Source organism: Cervus canadensis, chromosome 13 (genome assembly GCF_019320065.1).
Source record: "Cervus canadensis isolate Bull #8, Minnesota chromosome 13, ASM1932006v1, whole genome shotgun sequence".
In the NCBI taxonomy this organism is placed as follows: Eukaryota; Metazoa; Chordata; class Mammalia; order Artiodactyla; family Cervidae; genus Cervus; species Cervus canadensis.
The window spans coordinates 56807796-56824104 of record NC_057398.1 but is presented as its reverse complement, the minus strand read 5'-3'; the positions used below and the strand labels follow the sequence as shown (position 1 = coordinate 56824104).

Genomic DNA, 16309 nt, shown 5'->3' with positions numbered 1-16309 from the left:
ATTTTGTTTGGGTTGTTTGAATGGGCAATGAGTTTTAAGTCTTAGGACTGAACTACAGACTGAGATTTTTCTGAACTGCTATGACATTTCATATACTCACAATCATGGGACAGGCCCTCATTTGTTATTCCTTTCACAGTGACAGCTCATTCCTGAGTTGCTCAGGAAGGCAGAACCTTTAATGTGAAGGGGGGAAGCTCTGAGCGTAAATGGCTGGAATGACCATCCTCTGGAAGGCTCCAGTCCTGAAATTCATCCCCTACTCTGGAAAGTCATATGGTGCAAGACCAATCCCTCCCCAAGGAGAGAAGTCAGCTACCTTTCTTTTCTCATCTGATGGCCATCTCTTTCTCCTTTTCTTCCCTTCCTGTTGTCTCCTCTCCATCCTTTTTACTCTCTTTTCTTCCCGTCTTTGCTACCTCCTGTCTCTTCACTAACCTCATCCAGCCTCCTCTTCCTTTCTGATTCTACTCAGGCTTTCCAGTCCATCCCCCACCAAATGAACATCCTCTGTTCACCTCTGCCCTCCATTATTTCAGGCAGCCCTGGCATCTCATCTCCCTAAGTACAGCTGCTGGGCAGCCGTGTCGAAAAGATGATGGTGATGATGGTGATGATGGTGGTGATGATAATGGTGGTGATGATGGTGATGATGGTGATGAATGATGATGATGATGGTGATGATGATGGTGGTGATGATGATGGTGATGATGGTGATGAATGATGATGGTGATGATGATGGTGATGATGGTGATGATGATGGTGATGATGATAATGGTGATGATGATGGTGGTGATGATGATGGTGATGATGGTGATGATGATGGTGATGATGCCAAGTTACTGAGAGGTGAGAGATGTTCTTAATAGCTTATTACTCATGTGGCATCAGCATGACCCAAGATCTTTAGGGGATTCTGATGCACATGAAAGCATTGCTCTAAAAGCCCTGAGTCTAGTAGGGGAGGCAGACATGGTCATAATGAAAATGTCATAGTGTCATATAAACACGGTATGTAGGGGGCAGAGTTGGAAAGATTTCACTATGGACTTGATGTTTGGGTGGGGCCTCAAGAAGCGTCTGTTAAAGCAGGATGAGGGATGATCATTCTTGACAGAAGGAGTCACCTGTGCAAAAACAGGGTCTCCCTTGAAGGGGCCTGTAGAAGATACTATAGAGATGGTGCTCAGTGCTAGGGGGTGAGGAAAGACTCAGGGAGAGAGTTGCCCTCCAGGGAAGGTATGTAAAGGGAGACAAAACAAGGGCAAGGACTGACCCAAGAAACCCAATGTTATGGAGGAAACATGTGAGACAATAAGACTGAGAAGTGGGCATATCTGAGGGAATGAGAGGAATTGACATCTGTAGGTGGAAACCTCTAATTGTCCTGGATTGTAAATGTTTGGAAATTTGGTGAAGACTTTTCTTTGCATTTATTAGGAAATTGGAAAAATTATCATACAAATAAATGTTGGTTATGAAATCTCAAGAATGAAGTTAAAGCTGTTAAGAGTTTTCAAATACTAGTTACATATGTGTTCATGAACAGTGATTCTTGCTTACTATAATGGATCCTCAGGTAACTTCCTTGGAGACCTTCGAATTTTAAGGCATGTTCTAAAAGCATCAGACAGAGTCACCTTTCTGTGTACCAGACCCTCTGCTAAGCCCTTTATTAATATTATCTCTGTTCTCACAGCTCTGCTATGAAGTTTGCATGATGAGGCATCTTTTTTTCCCCATTTATTGACATCTAATAGCCACATAACATTGTATTAGTTCAAGGTGTACAATATAAGGATTTAATATGTGTATATATTGCAAAATGATCACTACAATAAGTTCAGCTAACACCCATTGCTTCACATACTCACACGTCTGTTTTTCTTTGTGGTGAGAACTGCTAAGATTTACTCTAGTAGCAACTTTCAAATATTCCATATAGTATTACTGACTATGGTCCCTGTGTTGTACATTACATCCCTAGGACTTACTCATCTTACAGCTGTAGGAAGCTTGTGCCTTTGGACCACCTTCACCCAGTTAAAATATTCTTTCTACTCCTGTATTCTTTCTTCTTTTTACAGAAGAAGTTGCTGAGTCACAGAGAAATTAAGTCACTTGGCCAGAGTCACCGAGCTAGGAGGGGGCAGGGCTGGGATACAAGTCCAACTCTGACTCCCAAGTGTTCACTCCTCACCACATGTGCTGTTTGTAGCAAATCCTTTCCTACCTCTTTGCCTCAAAATCAGCCAGAATAGAAGAAAAATAAGAGAAACTAGGCCGGCCAGAGGGTGGAGTGATATTTGGAGGGAAAGCAAAGACTGAGTTCTCTGAAAAAGCAGCTTGATCAAAGTTAGTCAGAGATATTATAAGATGATTCGAAAATTAAAAACATGATTCCCTGTCCTCCTTTTTCTTCTTTTTTCAATTAAGCCACTCTTACATGCCTCCCTGTACAGATGGATTGTGCTCTCTGGCCCTGTTTTAATTATGTGACATGTGACTTCAGTTAATTGAAGGCAAGGTTTGTTAAGTTTTGTTGCCTGTAATGTAAGCTGCTAAATCACTATTATTCTTTGGCTCCTGACTTTTTGCCCTGAGGTGTGACCTCTGATAGCGGAATACTGATGGTTTATCTTCCTCCCAGAGGCCGTCTCATCTCCAGGAGGGGATCTGTACTTGGAGGCTGGAATTTAGAGGACCTTAATGAGTCCTCAAGGGATGTGTACATTCCCAGAGATTACTGCAGCACTGGCCGCCCCATGACATGAGCAGCAAGCTCTGTTCCAATTAAAGTCCCCAAATTGGAAAAGATGGGGCTTCCCTGGTGTCTCAGCAGTAAAGAATCTGCCTGCCAAGCAGGAGACACGGGTTTGATCCCTGAGTTGGGAAGATCCCCTGAGAAGGAGATAGCAACCCACTCCAGTATTCTTGCCTGGACAGAGGAGCCTGGTAGGCTATAGTCCATGAGGTCTCAAAGAGATGACTTAGCGACTGAACAACAACAATTGGAAAAGATACAGCTCAAGATGGAAGCCCATTGAATGGAGACTGTGACCTTGGGTTTGTTCAATGTCACTGAACACAGGAATCTGGGAAGGAGGTAGTTTTAAGGAAAATAAGGAAGACTAACATCTCCTTATCTATCTGGAGCTCAGCTATGCTGCAGTCTAACCTCCTGAAACACAGCCAAGGTCCAGAAGTAAGTCAGAGAGATCCCTGAACACCTCACAGAAGACACAGCACACGTGGAACTGAAGCACTGGAAAGGCAGCCTTTGGTCCTCTCTGGGACCAAGAAGTTTGAAGCACTGGATAGGAAGGAGTGCTGGAGGAAGACACTCTGATAGGAGGAGGTGAACCTTTAGACTTGCAGTGTTTGCCAGTGCACCCCAGTGATGCCAGTCCAGAAGATCAAGTCACAGAATGCAATGTCTCTTACGGACAATTTTCCTAAATCTTATCCTGTTTGTAGTTAACGCAATCTTTGCCTCTGTGGCACCCTACCTGTCTTCTGATACCTGCTGTGGCCTCATTGGAAATCCAATTTTGGCTTGTTTTTCTCCAACTTTCCACTTGCCTTTAGCGCATTTGGAAGTCTTTGCAGCCTTCAGTGGTAAAACTCCTTGGTATAAAACTCCCTTCTGTCAGTGGGAAGAAATGGATGCTTATGATAACAGCCTTGAATTACGTAGGTGAGGCTAAATTATATTCGGGTAATAATTTGAACGCATGCCATAAAATGCTAGAGAGTTTTATATCCAAAATTGCTTAAAGGTTATTTTGAAAAATAAAAGACTTAAATGGACAGATCTTTAGCTATTTGGAGAGCTCAACTATTCAGAAGGACAAAACCTCTGAAATTTCTAGATGCCCTTTGATTACTGTATTACTTAACACATGGCTGACAGTTTACTTCCTAGAGGAAGATAGGATCACTAGAAGAGGTTTTTAGGGTGTTTGGATGGTTATATGGATGATTTATCAGGATTATTCAGGACACTGATTTTATGCAGGGGAAGAGTATGTGGGTATGTGCTCATGCGTGCTGCCACGTGGGTGTAGGAGGTACTCCCCTTCCTATAAAAGCCCTGGGGGAGCTTCTACAAGGCCTGCCCATGGCCTCTTTCCTGGAGATTCTGATTGTCCCTGGAGAGGAAAAGATTTCCCTGTGGGCAGATGTGGTTTCTAAGAGCTCTCCTTGTGATTCAGATGCGGTCATTCGCCATGGGCATCACAGATTTGAAACATATCCCAAGGTTGGGGGTCATTCTGTCCCATACTTATAGATGCTTACTCTTTCTAGAGTCAGAATCCCAGGCAGGAAAGACCTAAGATAGCATTTCTGGGAGCATGCTCAGAGTTAGTTTCATCTGGGGTTCTGCGTCTGTTGATTTCTCCCTGCCCGGGAGAGTCAAGACACCCGAGCTTCTGTGGAAATCATGTTTAGTTTGGCAAGGCGGCTCTCTCCTTCCCCTCTCTACAGAATAGTCTGTCAGAGCCGTGATGAATGGTGGTAACATAAAACCGTCCTGTCCTCCTCCTACCCCTGACTTCTCTTATGTTCACGGACTCCAAAGAGCATATACTGGTGTGATCATGATATGACTTCAGATGGACAGCAATATCACATGGAATAGGAAAGGGATAAAGCCTTCTGATATGAAGGGAAGGAGGAGGGGGAAAAAGAGGAAAACTGATTTTTTTTTCCCAAATAGCAGTGACCCTTACTGTATTTTTAGAGATCTATGCCAAAGGCAGCCTTTATTGAAATGTGCTCCGATAAAGCTCCCGTGCTCTGGGAAATGTTTTTGAACCTACTAATATTTAGTAGAGCTCTTAGCCTTTTTGGAAAATTGAATACATCTTTATTTGATTAAGTCATGCTTGCATTTATGATTAAAATCATGCCCAGAGTTATGAGAAGGAGAAAAAATAGGAAAGAGGAATCTTCTTCAATTTGGATATCACCAGCATGAGCAAGTGAATCTGCCACCTTGGAGGAAGCTAAGTCCTCAAATTTACAAGAGAAGAAATGAGTCACAAGAAATTAATAAGTTATTTAAGGGTGTCTCTGACCTTGTGGCCACATGGGGCCACCAAGGAATACTTGTGTTTAGGGATGCTGACCTCCAAAGACCTTGGACCTTCCAGCTATTTATAGCTTCCTCTCACCAACTTATAACCTTTTCACACTTACTGCACCCTTTTTTTTTAAATTGAAGTCAAGTTGATTTACAATGTTGTGTTAGTTTCAGGTGTATAGCAAAGTGATTCAGTTATATGTATACATATATTCTTTGTCAAGTTTTCTTCCCTTATAGATTATTACAAAATATTGAGTATACGTCCCTGTGGTGTACAGTAGATCCTCAAACTCTTTTTTTTTTCTTTTTTTTTTGATCCTCAAGCTCTTAATTTACACCTACCCACCTCCGTCTTCCCTTTGGTGATGATGTTTGTTTTTTGTGTCTGTGGCTCTGTTTACTGCATTTCAAACTTTATCACCTCTAGGATAATAAGATTTGTACCTTTATCACTTTTTCAAATAGTCACTGTTTAACCGACTACCCCACATTTTATGGCCTCAAATACCAATTTTGTATCGATTTTTAGGAGTCAGAAACTTGGGCAGGACTTGACTGGGCTGTTCTCCTGCTCCATGTGGCTTTGACCTGGGTCACTTGATGGTGCTCAGGTGGCAGCTGGGCTGAACTGGGTGATCTATGATGAATTTGCTTCTAAGCTTGGAGCTGGGATGGGATGACTGAGCCCTCCTCCTCCCTAAGTAGTTTCAGGATGTACCCGTGTGGTCTTCCCAGAAGAGGGGTCAGGCTTTTTTACCTGAGGCTCAGGGGCCCAAGTGTTCAAGGCAGAAGCTGCCAGTCCACTTAGAGACAAGGTCCAAACCTAGCAGAGCTTCCCTTTCACCTTATTCTATTGATCAAATGTGCTGCAACCCAGGCGAAATTCAAAGGGAAAGGAAATAGACCCCATCTCTTGATAGAAAGAGTGTCAAAGAAGTTGCACCCATCTTTAATCTGCCACACCAACACAGTGTACAGGGTCATAGACAGAAAACTCTGAGTGAGCACCTCCTAGCATTGGTACCAGAATTACTGCCAGTCATCTCGCGATATGGAAGAAAAGCTATGACAAACCTAGACAGCATATTAAGCAACAGAGACATCACTTTGCTGACAAAGGTCCAGATAGTCAAAGCTATGGTCATGTATGGATGTGAGAGTTAGATCATAAAGAAGGCTGAACACCAAAGAATTGTGCTTTTGAACTGTGGTGCTGGAGAAGACTCTTGAGAATCCCTTCGGCTGCAGGTAGATCAAACCAGTCAATCCTAAAGGAAATCAACCCTGAATATTCATTGGAAGGACTGATGCTGAAGCTGAAGCTCCAATACTCTGGCCACCTGATGTCAAAGAGCCGACTCATTGGAAAAGACCCTGATGCTGGGACAGACTGAAAGCAGGAGAAGGGGATGACAGAGGGTGTGATGGTTGGATGGCATCACTGACTCGATGGGCCTGAGTTTGAGCAAATTCCGGAGGTAGTGAAGGACAGGGAAGCCTGGTGTGCTGCAGTCTACACTCTGCAGAGAGTCAGAGTTCAAACTTAATGACTGAACAACATAAATAATCTAGCAATATGTATCAGACTCAGCTTGTGCCTTGCAGTTGCTCAGGGTCTGGTGGAGGAACAGATGTGTAAATGGTGTTTCAACAGTACCATCTTTCTACTAATTGAAATATACCCAAGAGACTTCTAGTGTAAAATCTGGAGAATCCAGAGGAATGCCTCAGAATTCATTTCTTCCAGAAGGGAATTGTGAGGATTTGGCAACATCCTACCATCTTGGTTTGATTCCTTGGGTGGACAGGCAGATAATTCCAAGATAATACACCATCTGCCTGAATCAGGATATTTCTTTGAGCCCAGCAATACTTATAGCAGAAATATCTGAATGCATCAGCTTGAGATAGGAGTAGGTTTAGTGAATTACTCTGCACAGTATTTTCTTTCATTCACTAGTTCACTAGTCACCCTTAATGAGACAGCATGGTGTAGTGTTCATTGGTGTGAGTATTGTGATCTAAATTTTCTTAATAATTCCAGTTCAGTTGCTGTTTATTGTTAAGGGTGAAATAAAACCATGTGTACACCTGCTGGATGGAGAGTGGGCAGTCGATCTATGTTAGTTCCCTTCCTTCCTTGTTATCTCTTAGATTTTGACTTCTAAGTCTTTACTTCCTCCAAGAGGAAGAGCCTTTTACAAAATTACCTATCAAAGTCAGTTGCCAGATTATTTTTAGGTTAATTTATTAGCTTGAGGCCACTAAAAGAAAAACAGAACTCCTTGATAGGCAATGTGATATACTGGGTTGATACATCATGAAACATCAGGAGAGAAATGTCATCTTCTCACATGGGGCTGTTGTGAGACCACAGAGGTTGCTGTCAGATAGCTTGCTAGAATACAGTCTGCTAGTGGTTCTCTGTTAATCAGTAGAAGATAAATGTGTTGGGGTGAAATGAGCTCAGTGGATTTCCAAGGAAACAGATTTCCTGACCTTGGCCATAAGAAGGACAGTAGTGGTGTTTATTTTTGTAGAGATGGAGCATTCAGCTTCAGTTGAAGTTACCTTTGCCTTAACAAGAGATTCCCACCCCACCTCTACTGGATACTCTATCAGAACTTTGATGAACAAAAGTAAAATACAATCTGTCCTTCTGCTTTTCCTCATCCCTTTCTTTAATCCTTTGGATTTTATTTATTTTTTTGGACCATGCTGTATGGGTGGGATCTTAGTTCCCCAACCAGGGATTGAACCCATGCCCCCTCAAGTGGAAGCACAGAGTCCTAAGCAGTGGACCTCCAGGGAATTCCCAGTCCTTGGATTTTAATGCCTAGTTGGATTTGCGTTTAGACAGGCTTGTCGAATGTGATGATTTCTTATCTTTAGAGATCTCTTGCAAGGCTATGCAAAAACAGTGGCTAAATCTAGGTCACATCCATTTATCTCTGGCTTTAAACTGTACAGTACACATGAAATGACTTTTCAGAGTTGCAAGTGAAAGCGTGACCTGATGGTTATGGAGCAAAATAAATAAAGGAAGATTTTAGTGGGAAGGAGTGAATCACCCACCACTTTAAATAAACGTTGTATCTCATCTCTGAGAAAGATTTTAAACTATGCACACCCCTAAGGCTTTACAGTGAAAATTCAAAGTAGATGGCCTCAACTTGCTTTTTAAGGGACTCTAAAACTGCAATTCAACCCTGAATATTCACTCGCAGGACTGATACTAAACTGAAGCTACAATACTTTGGCCACCTGATGTGAAGTTGACTGATTGGGAAAGACCCTGATGCTGGGAAAGACGGAAGGCAAAAGAAGAGGGCAGCAGAGGATGAGATGGTTAGATGGTATCACCAACTAATTGGACATGAACTTGAGCAAACTCGGGGAGATAGTGGAGAACAGGGAAGCCTGGCGCACTACAGTCCATGGGGTCACAGAGAGTCAGACACGACTTGAGTGACTGAACAACAACAACAAAACTGCAGAATGAAGGATGAGGTTCTTGTCATTGCAAGGACCAGAGTACTCAATGGGGTTAATGAAAACTGCACCGTTTTCCTGATCCCAAACCCATGCATGTGCACATGCGCATATGTGCCATCATGCCTTGCACACACACACACACACACGCAAACACACACACACAGAGTTCAGCTTTCAGTTCTCATATTGCCCAAGGGTTTATAAAATATAAAGAGGTCAGCCAAGAAAACTGACTGTCTGTTAAATTAGACTTGCAAAAAATGCCACTGAAAAAAAAAGTTATACTGTGCTCCTGTTGTCTAGAATTTTACAGCATACAATCCCCTTAATACTGATCCTAACTCTGGCGCCACATTGGAGACACACGTAGTGTAGTAACCCACTTAAAAAAAAAAAGCCATGAGGTATAATAAACACTTTGTTTGCACAAGGCTATTAATATCTCAGGTTTTTGCAAACTGATCGAATGACATGCTTGCCTCGTAAGGAAATTGGATCGTTATCATTTGCATTAAGTTATGACGTTACCCAGACTCTAGGAACCCTGTGAGCAGACTGGACCCCAAAAGTGGTGCAAACAGCCACCCTTCCCCACTGTATTAAAAAAAATGTTAATAATCATGTGATTGTAACTAATAATTCTCTGTTCTTTTGCATAATGTGGCTCAGTAACCATGTTGATAATTATCACTGACATATGCATTACTAACCATGTGCAGGGCATTATTTTAAGTGCTTTATAATGATTGATTCATTTAATCACCTTAATAATCCTATTATTATCTTAATTTTACAAATGAGGAAACGGAGGCCCAGAGAAGTTGAGCAACTTGTCCAGGCCACATAACTTGGAAGATACAGAGCCAGGATTTGAACCTAGGTGGCCTAGCCCCAGAAGCTGTGCTGTTGCTTACTTTATCCTACTGGTAGGAGGATCCCAGGCTTCCGAGTTGGGCCAGTGTGGGTTCCAAGTGTGACTTTGGGGAATCTGAGAAAGGCACAGCACCGAAATGATTTCTCTATCTGTTAAAAGTAAATAAAAACACCTAGTTGGCCAGGATTTTGTAAGGCATGAGTGAATGCATGGAAATTCCTAGCACAATGAGTCTACTCAATGATTAGTAGTAGTAGTATTCCCAAAGCACTGATTTTGAACTTTTATCAGAAACCATCTCTTACATCTGCAATCTTTTCAAAATCTCTTAGAAATGAGAATTCTTACCTTAGACCCTAGCTCTCTGGGTCCTGGATATGCAGTGGCTGTCCCACGAGTTTACCTCAGGACTTATTTAAATAATATTTTCAACTCACTCTGCAGGTGGTGGTCTCATTCAATTGCTGGTGAGTAGCTCTGGGTAGGAAAGAAAAGGAACATTGCAGCCAGTCAGCCCTGGGTTCACCTTTTGCCTTTTTTTGTTTATTAATATTAGTTTTCTGCTCTTACAAATCACTCATCTCTCTGAGCCTCAGTTTTTCATCATCCGATGGAGACAACAGTTCTTGTCTAATGAGTTTCTGTGAAGAGAGCACCGCTGTAGAGTGTCTGGCACATTGGCTGTGTCAGGAGTGGATTATTTTCATCAGGGTTTTGCTTGTCATCTAGAACTTGTTTATGTTTCCCCTAGAGTGAGGTTGTGATCGTAAAACTACTCCTCGATGATGTCAGTCGTCTCTGGTTGGATGATGTCATTCATCTCTGGTTAGACAAGGTCTCCTCTGACCCATTTCCGGGGATCAGCAGAGCAGGATGATGGGAACGGTCGAGGTGTTAGCGCTCTGGATGTTTGCTTTATCAGAACTCTGACACAGCTCTGATGAGTTGGCTCTGTGATGTGTCTGGCTTTTCTTTTTGAAGAAACCTTTACAGAATGACCGACCACAGTGAGGATGTCTTTGTAGCTCTCTCTGCCTCACCACCACACAAATAGGCTTGATACCTGCTTCCTGTGTTGACTTCAATAGTTTTATTTGCATCTTATAATTGTATGCCAATTTTTCTATAACTCCACCGGGGCAAAAATTGTTCCAAAGAAGGATACATGTTTATTTCCTGGTAGCAACAGTAATCAGAATATTTGGGGGAACTTTTGTTTTAGAACTGTATTTAGAACCTACAAATACTGAACTGTGAATTCCTTCAATGGGGACAAATCTATAGTTTTGAAAGATCCTGTTGATTCTTGAAAATGGCCAAAGTTTTTGTTTTTTGTTTTTTTTGATAAATTTGTTTTATTTCAGTATTTCCACGCTTTCTGGTTTTGGCTGTGCTGGGTCTTCCCTGCGACATCCAGGCTTCTCTAGTTGCACTGCGTGGGGTCTAGAGCACGTGGGCTCAGTAGTTGCGGTCCATAGACTCTATGGTTGTAGCACATGGGCTTAGTTTCTCTGCAGCATGTGGACTCTTAGTTCCCTGGCCAGGTATTGAACCTGCATCCCCTGCACTGGAAAGCAGATTTTTTTTTTTTTTTTTTTACCACTGGACCATCAGGGAAGTCCCAGCCAACAAAGTTTTAATGAAAGTCGAAAATAAAAATAGCTAAGTTGTTTTTCCTATGTGATTTAAAGTGTTTAAAGGATGGATCCAAAATCCAACCACTTCTCTACCTCTACTAGAGTGGTCGCAAGACTTGGACTTTTGTAATGGCCTCATCTCGCTGTTTGCACCCTGGCCCCGTTCAAGGCCATTTGCAACATAGTGGTGGGGCTGATTTCTCCCAAGAGGTTGCTTAGATCCAAACCTCCTGCCCAGAGCCCTGTCGCGGCTTCTTACCTCACCCTGTGTAAGAGCCAACAGCCTTCTTGTGCCTTGTGAGGCCATCCCTGACCCACTGCTCACTCGTCCCCCAGCCCCAGCCATGACTGCCGCCACTCAGGGGGTGCTTCATCCTTCCCTCTTTGCTGCTCCTCAGACACCCTGGGCTCATCTCCTGCTCACGTCTGCAGCTGCTGTTCCTTCCACCCACAATGCTCGTTTCTGCTTCCCAGAAGCCTCTCTCTCATCATTCCTTCAGATCTTTCTTCAAATGTCACTCACTCGGAGACCTCCCTGGCCACCCCGTGTGACGTCTCAAGGTCGCTCTTCCTGACATGTACCATCCCCGTTCTTCACTGTTTGTTTCTGCTCCATACCCATGTCCTGTGGTATGCTTGATCTTCTTTATCTTCATCTTATTTATGATCTTGTCTGTACCTCTGGGGATCCCAGAACAGCACCGAGTGCATAGATGATGCTCGACAAACGTCTTTGAATATCCTGAAGGAACATTTCAAAATGAGATTTAAGTCCACGGAACACTGTGGAAATAAGAGCATAACATCATCAGGGGACTCTTGAGAAACATCATTTATTTGGATTTGGAAATTCTGCTAGATTTGTTCTAACCATAGCTATTTACGAAGAAAGAAACATGGATAGCTACCCATTTTCTGTTACTTATACAGAGCTACTTCTGGTTAAGTGAATAATAACCATGTAGATAAAATACATGCATATGTATATAATAAATTAGTGAAATTGATACTCTTGGGTAACCCATCAACATGGTAGAAAAGACAGGCTCTTTGTTTTTTTAGACTCATTACTTTAGAGTCACACCCCCTAAATTAAAGGGCTCAGCTGAATGTAAGCTGGGACTTGAATTATAGTACAGGTCACATGGGTTGTTGGGAGCCAGGAAGAAGGAGAGTGGGGTTGGATGTGTGTTCCCTAAGTATGTGTGTGTTCGTGTCAAGTTGCAGCAGAATTGGAAAGGGAGATTGAATGAGGAAATGAAGATATGGCCTCAGAGAGCTTGAAGTTTTGTTGCAGGACTGATTCACCCCATGGTAGGATACAGCCAGGTTGTTATCAGCATCCTTGGTACTGAGGTGTGTGGCTTGGCCCCAAGGACTGACTAGAACTATGGTCTTGACTTTGTTTCCCTTCAGATTCCATCACTGATGGTTGGAAGGCAGGTGCCTCTTTCCTCGCCTGTGAGGATGTGACTTGTGACTGCTTGAATCATTTTTTATGTTGTATGATTTACATCCAATGGTCTTGTGAATGCTGTTGAGCTGCAGAGCATCAGAGACTTTCCATTTACACAAAGGACTCCTTCATCCCCCAGACCTGTAGAGATGCATTTGCTTGTTTATACAGATGTGCAGTCAGCACAAAGGCCTGTGTATGGAGACTGAAAAAAAGTGAAGGAAACAATAGGGAATTATGAGGTGTTTCCATCAGAGAGGAGAGGCTTTCCTGTGTGTGCGTGTGTGTGTGTGTGTATGTATATGTATGTGTGTGTATATGTGTGTGTATGGGCTTCCCTGGTAGCTCAGCTGGTAAAGAATCTGCCTGCAATGCAGGAGACCCTGGTTCGATTCCTGGGTCTGGAAGATTCCCTGGAGAAGGGATAGGCTACCCACTCCAGTAATCTTGGGCTTCCCTGGTGGCTCAGATGGTAAAGAATCAGCCTGCAATGCAGGAGACCTGAGTTCAATCCCTGGGTTGGGGAGATCCCCGGGAGGAGGGCATGGCAACCCATTCCAGTATTCTTGCTTGGAGAATCCCCATGGACAGAGGATTCTGGCGAGCTATAGTCCATGGGGTTGCAAAGAGTTGGACACAAATAAATGACTAAGTACATGTCTGTGTATGTATTAATATATTGTGTACATGTATGTATGTGTGTGTATATATGTGTGGATGTACATTTGTGTGGGGTGTGTGTATATGTGTAGCTTGCAAGTATCATTCCCATAACGGTCATTAAAGCCCTCTGTCTGCCATACTTTATTAATTGCACTTGGATCTGTGTAACATAGGAGCATAGCAATGTGCATTACTTTGGTCAGTAAAGAGAAAGAGTTAATATCAGACATAATAATGTAGATTTCTCAGCTCCAAAGAGACTGTATTGTTAGGTGAGTCTTCCTTTCAAAGTTGATGTGCATTCTTTAGGCTTCTACTATACAGGATCTCATGAAGCTCTTATCAAGTACGTATTCCTTATAACCCGCTAGAGGGATGCCGTCACAGGAGAGCCATGGCAATTACAGGACGTGGCAACGGGAGAAGGAGGCTAAGAGCTGGGTCTGTTAGGCCACTTTTCGAAGGATTCATGTAGTATGTGAACTTGTTAGACACCCGCAAGGTGACCCAGCTTTGCTCAAGGAGGCTGCAGTTAAACAGGGCTGGGGGACTACGTTTATGCCTCATGAAGGAGAAGTCTTTATACCCAATTCTGCTCTAAGACCCCACTTTCTATTATTTGGAAATTCAGCTCTCTTGCTTTTTGTCATCATTTTCATTCCCACAATGAAATATATTAAGTAAGGTAAAATGCAGTATAAAATCATTTACATTGTCTGGTGATTCTTTGTCATCAGATAGAGATAAAGATATATAGATACAGATGTCTATCTATGAAGTCTCTGTGAAGTGTGTGTCATATGTATGTATGAAATTCTGAGTAGTTTCTATCACTTCTAAAAGATTGATTGTTCAGGGCTTATATGTCACTTGATCGTATATGTCTTTCTAATGAAGTCTGTTGTCTGTAAGAATTTACCAAAGTTAGACCATGTAAACTGCAGTGGAAAATACTCTTTGGAAGAATAAGAAAGTGCTTTTTGCTTTGAAGAACTTCCTAGTCAGATTGAGCATCTAAAAATACCCAACCCTGTCTAATGTATGAACATCTACTGTTATAAGTTGAATTATATCCCTTCAAAATAGATATGTAGGCGTCCTGACCCTCAGCACTTCAGAACATGACCTTATTTGGAAATAGGTGCATTGCAGATATAATTAGTTAACGTGAGGTTATACTGAAATAGGGTAGGCTTCTAATTTTATATGGGCAGTGTCCTTCTAAGAGGACAGCCATGTGCACATGAAAAGATGTTCAACATCTCCAATTATTATTAATAGAGAAATGCAAATCAGAACTACAGTGAGGTATCACCTGACACTGATGGCCATCAGAATGGCCATGATAAAAAAAATTTATAAATAACAAATGCTGGACAGAGTGTGGAGAAAAAGGAATCTTCCTACACTGTTGGGAATGTAAATTGGCACAGCAGCTATAGAGAACAGTATGGAGGCTCCTTAAAAAACTGAAAACAGAGCTATCATATGATCCTACAATCCCACTCCTGGGTATATATACAGAGAAAATTCTAATTGGAAAATATACGTGCATCTCAATGTTGATAGTGGCACTATTTACAATAGCTAAGACATGGAAGAACCTAAGTTAACATTGATACATGAATGGATAAAGAAGATGTAGTATAATGATATATACAATGGAATATTACTCAGCCATAAAAGAATGAAATAGTGCCATTTGCAGCAACGTGGGTGGCCCTAGAGTTTATCATACTCACGAAGTGATGGTTTATGTTTGTCTGACTTCAAAGCCTAGTGTAGGAACTTTTCCCTACCCTAATGATTTCCAAAGGCACTTGGCAAACTCCATGGGTTTTTTCAAAGAAACCTAAGGAACTATAGAGCGTATGGAATGTCTTCATCAACCCGATGAAGATATTGGATGCCTAGTGACTGGTACTATGGCAAGGATAGTTGAGATGCTGAATAGCAAAGTTAAGGTCCAGAGAGATTCTAAAGTGCTAAAAACCTAGGTCAAATAAGAACTTCAAAGTTAATGGAGACATAAGTTTAATTTGCATTTAGATTCAGAAATGAACTGTGTCAGTATATACTAGAACAGTAGTTCTCTGAATGGTCCCGAGACCAGCAGCTGGTGCATCGCCAAGGAAGATGTTAGAAATACAAGTTCTTGTGCCCCTCTTATCCCTATTATATCAGAAGCTCTAGAGATGTTTTACTGTGTGATTTCGTTTAGAGATGTTTTAATAAGCCATCTAGTTGTGTCAATGCAGGCTGAAGTTGGAGAACCACTGGCTAGAAAAACCAACCTTCCTTCTCTGCCTTCCTTCATTTCTTTGTCTTTATTCAATGTCATTCCAGAAAGGACTTGGGGTGGAAAATCTGACTTAACGGTTTGTGTAAGAACAAAGGTTTTATTTTATGAAAAGTTTAGACTCAGTGGTGTGATGTGGCTGCTGCCAAAAATAAAGAGTTGGCACTAAAAATAGTGACCAGAAGAAGGGAAGCAAGAGGCAGCCCCCTCCCCATTTGGCATATTCTCTGTATTTGCCATATTGCACTAGACTGTACCTGGAGTTTGTTGAGGAACTGGTTTTCAGAGGGATATTGAAAAGGGGTTTGACAAGGATGGCAGAGCTCCACAAACCTTGTCCTGAAGGAAGAAGTTGAGGAAAGCCCCCGCCTATGATGGGGGGCTGACAAAGAGAAGAAAGAGAACTTGGCATATTGTTCCAGAGGGCAGAAAACATACAGTGTTGGAAAGCCCCCTCCACTGGTATGAACAGGGAAAGATGTCTCCAGGCTTTTTCTGCAAGCTGTTGGCAATCCAGGTAAGTCCCTCAGGCTTTTTCTCCTCCAGCTGTAGTATTTAGATGATAAGGGCTAGAATGTCCACTTCACAGGTGTCTGTGAAGACTGAGAAATGTGACAATGTTTCAATATTTGAAAAACTAGCATAATTGTGTGATGATGAACCAATGGTACTGTTATTAACTAAGACGAGTTGATGGAAATTTTAAGTTCAAGATGAAGAAACATTTCAACCTACAGTTGGCCCAAAGAGGGATGATCTTCCTAAACAAGTAGCAAGTTCACTGTCATGAGAGGTC

At 42.2% G+C, this 16309-nt stretch overlaps 1 protein-coding gene and 1 long non-coding RNA gene across 3 annotated transcripts in view; both read left to right on the top strand.

The window, feature by feature from the left end:
• TGFB2 (transforming growth factor beta 2) overlaps positions 1-16309 on the top strand; it is a 93791-nt gene that overhangs the window by 56548 nt on the left and 20934 nt on the right. The window lies entirely within an intron of this gene.
• Positions 4-15412, top strand: LOC122452403. Its single transcript, XR_006272680.1, has 3 exons — positions 4-1368; positions 15148-15151; positions 15402-15412. It is a non-coding gene; the product is annotated as an uncharacterized LOC122452403 (long non-coding RNA).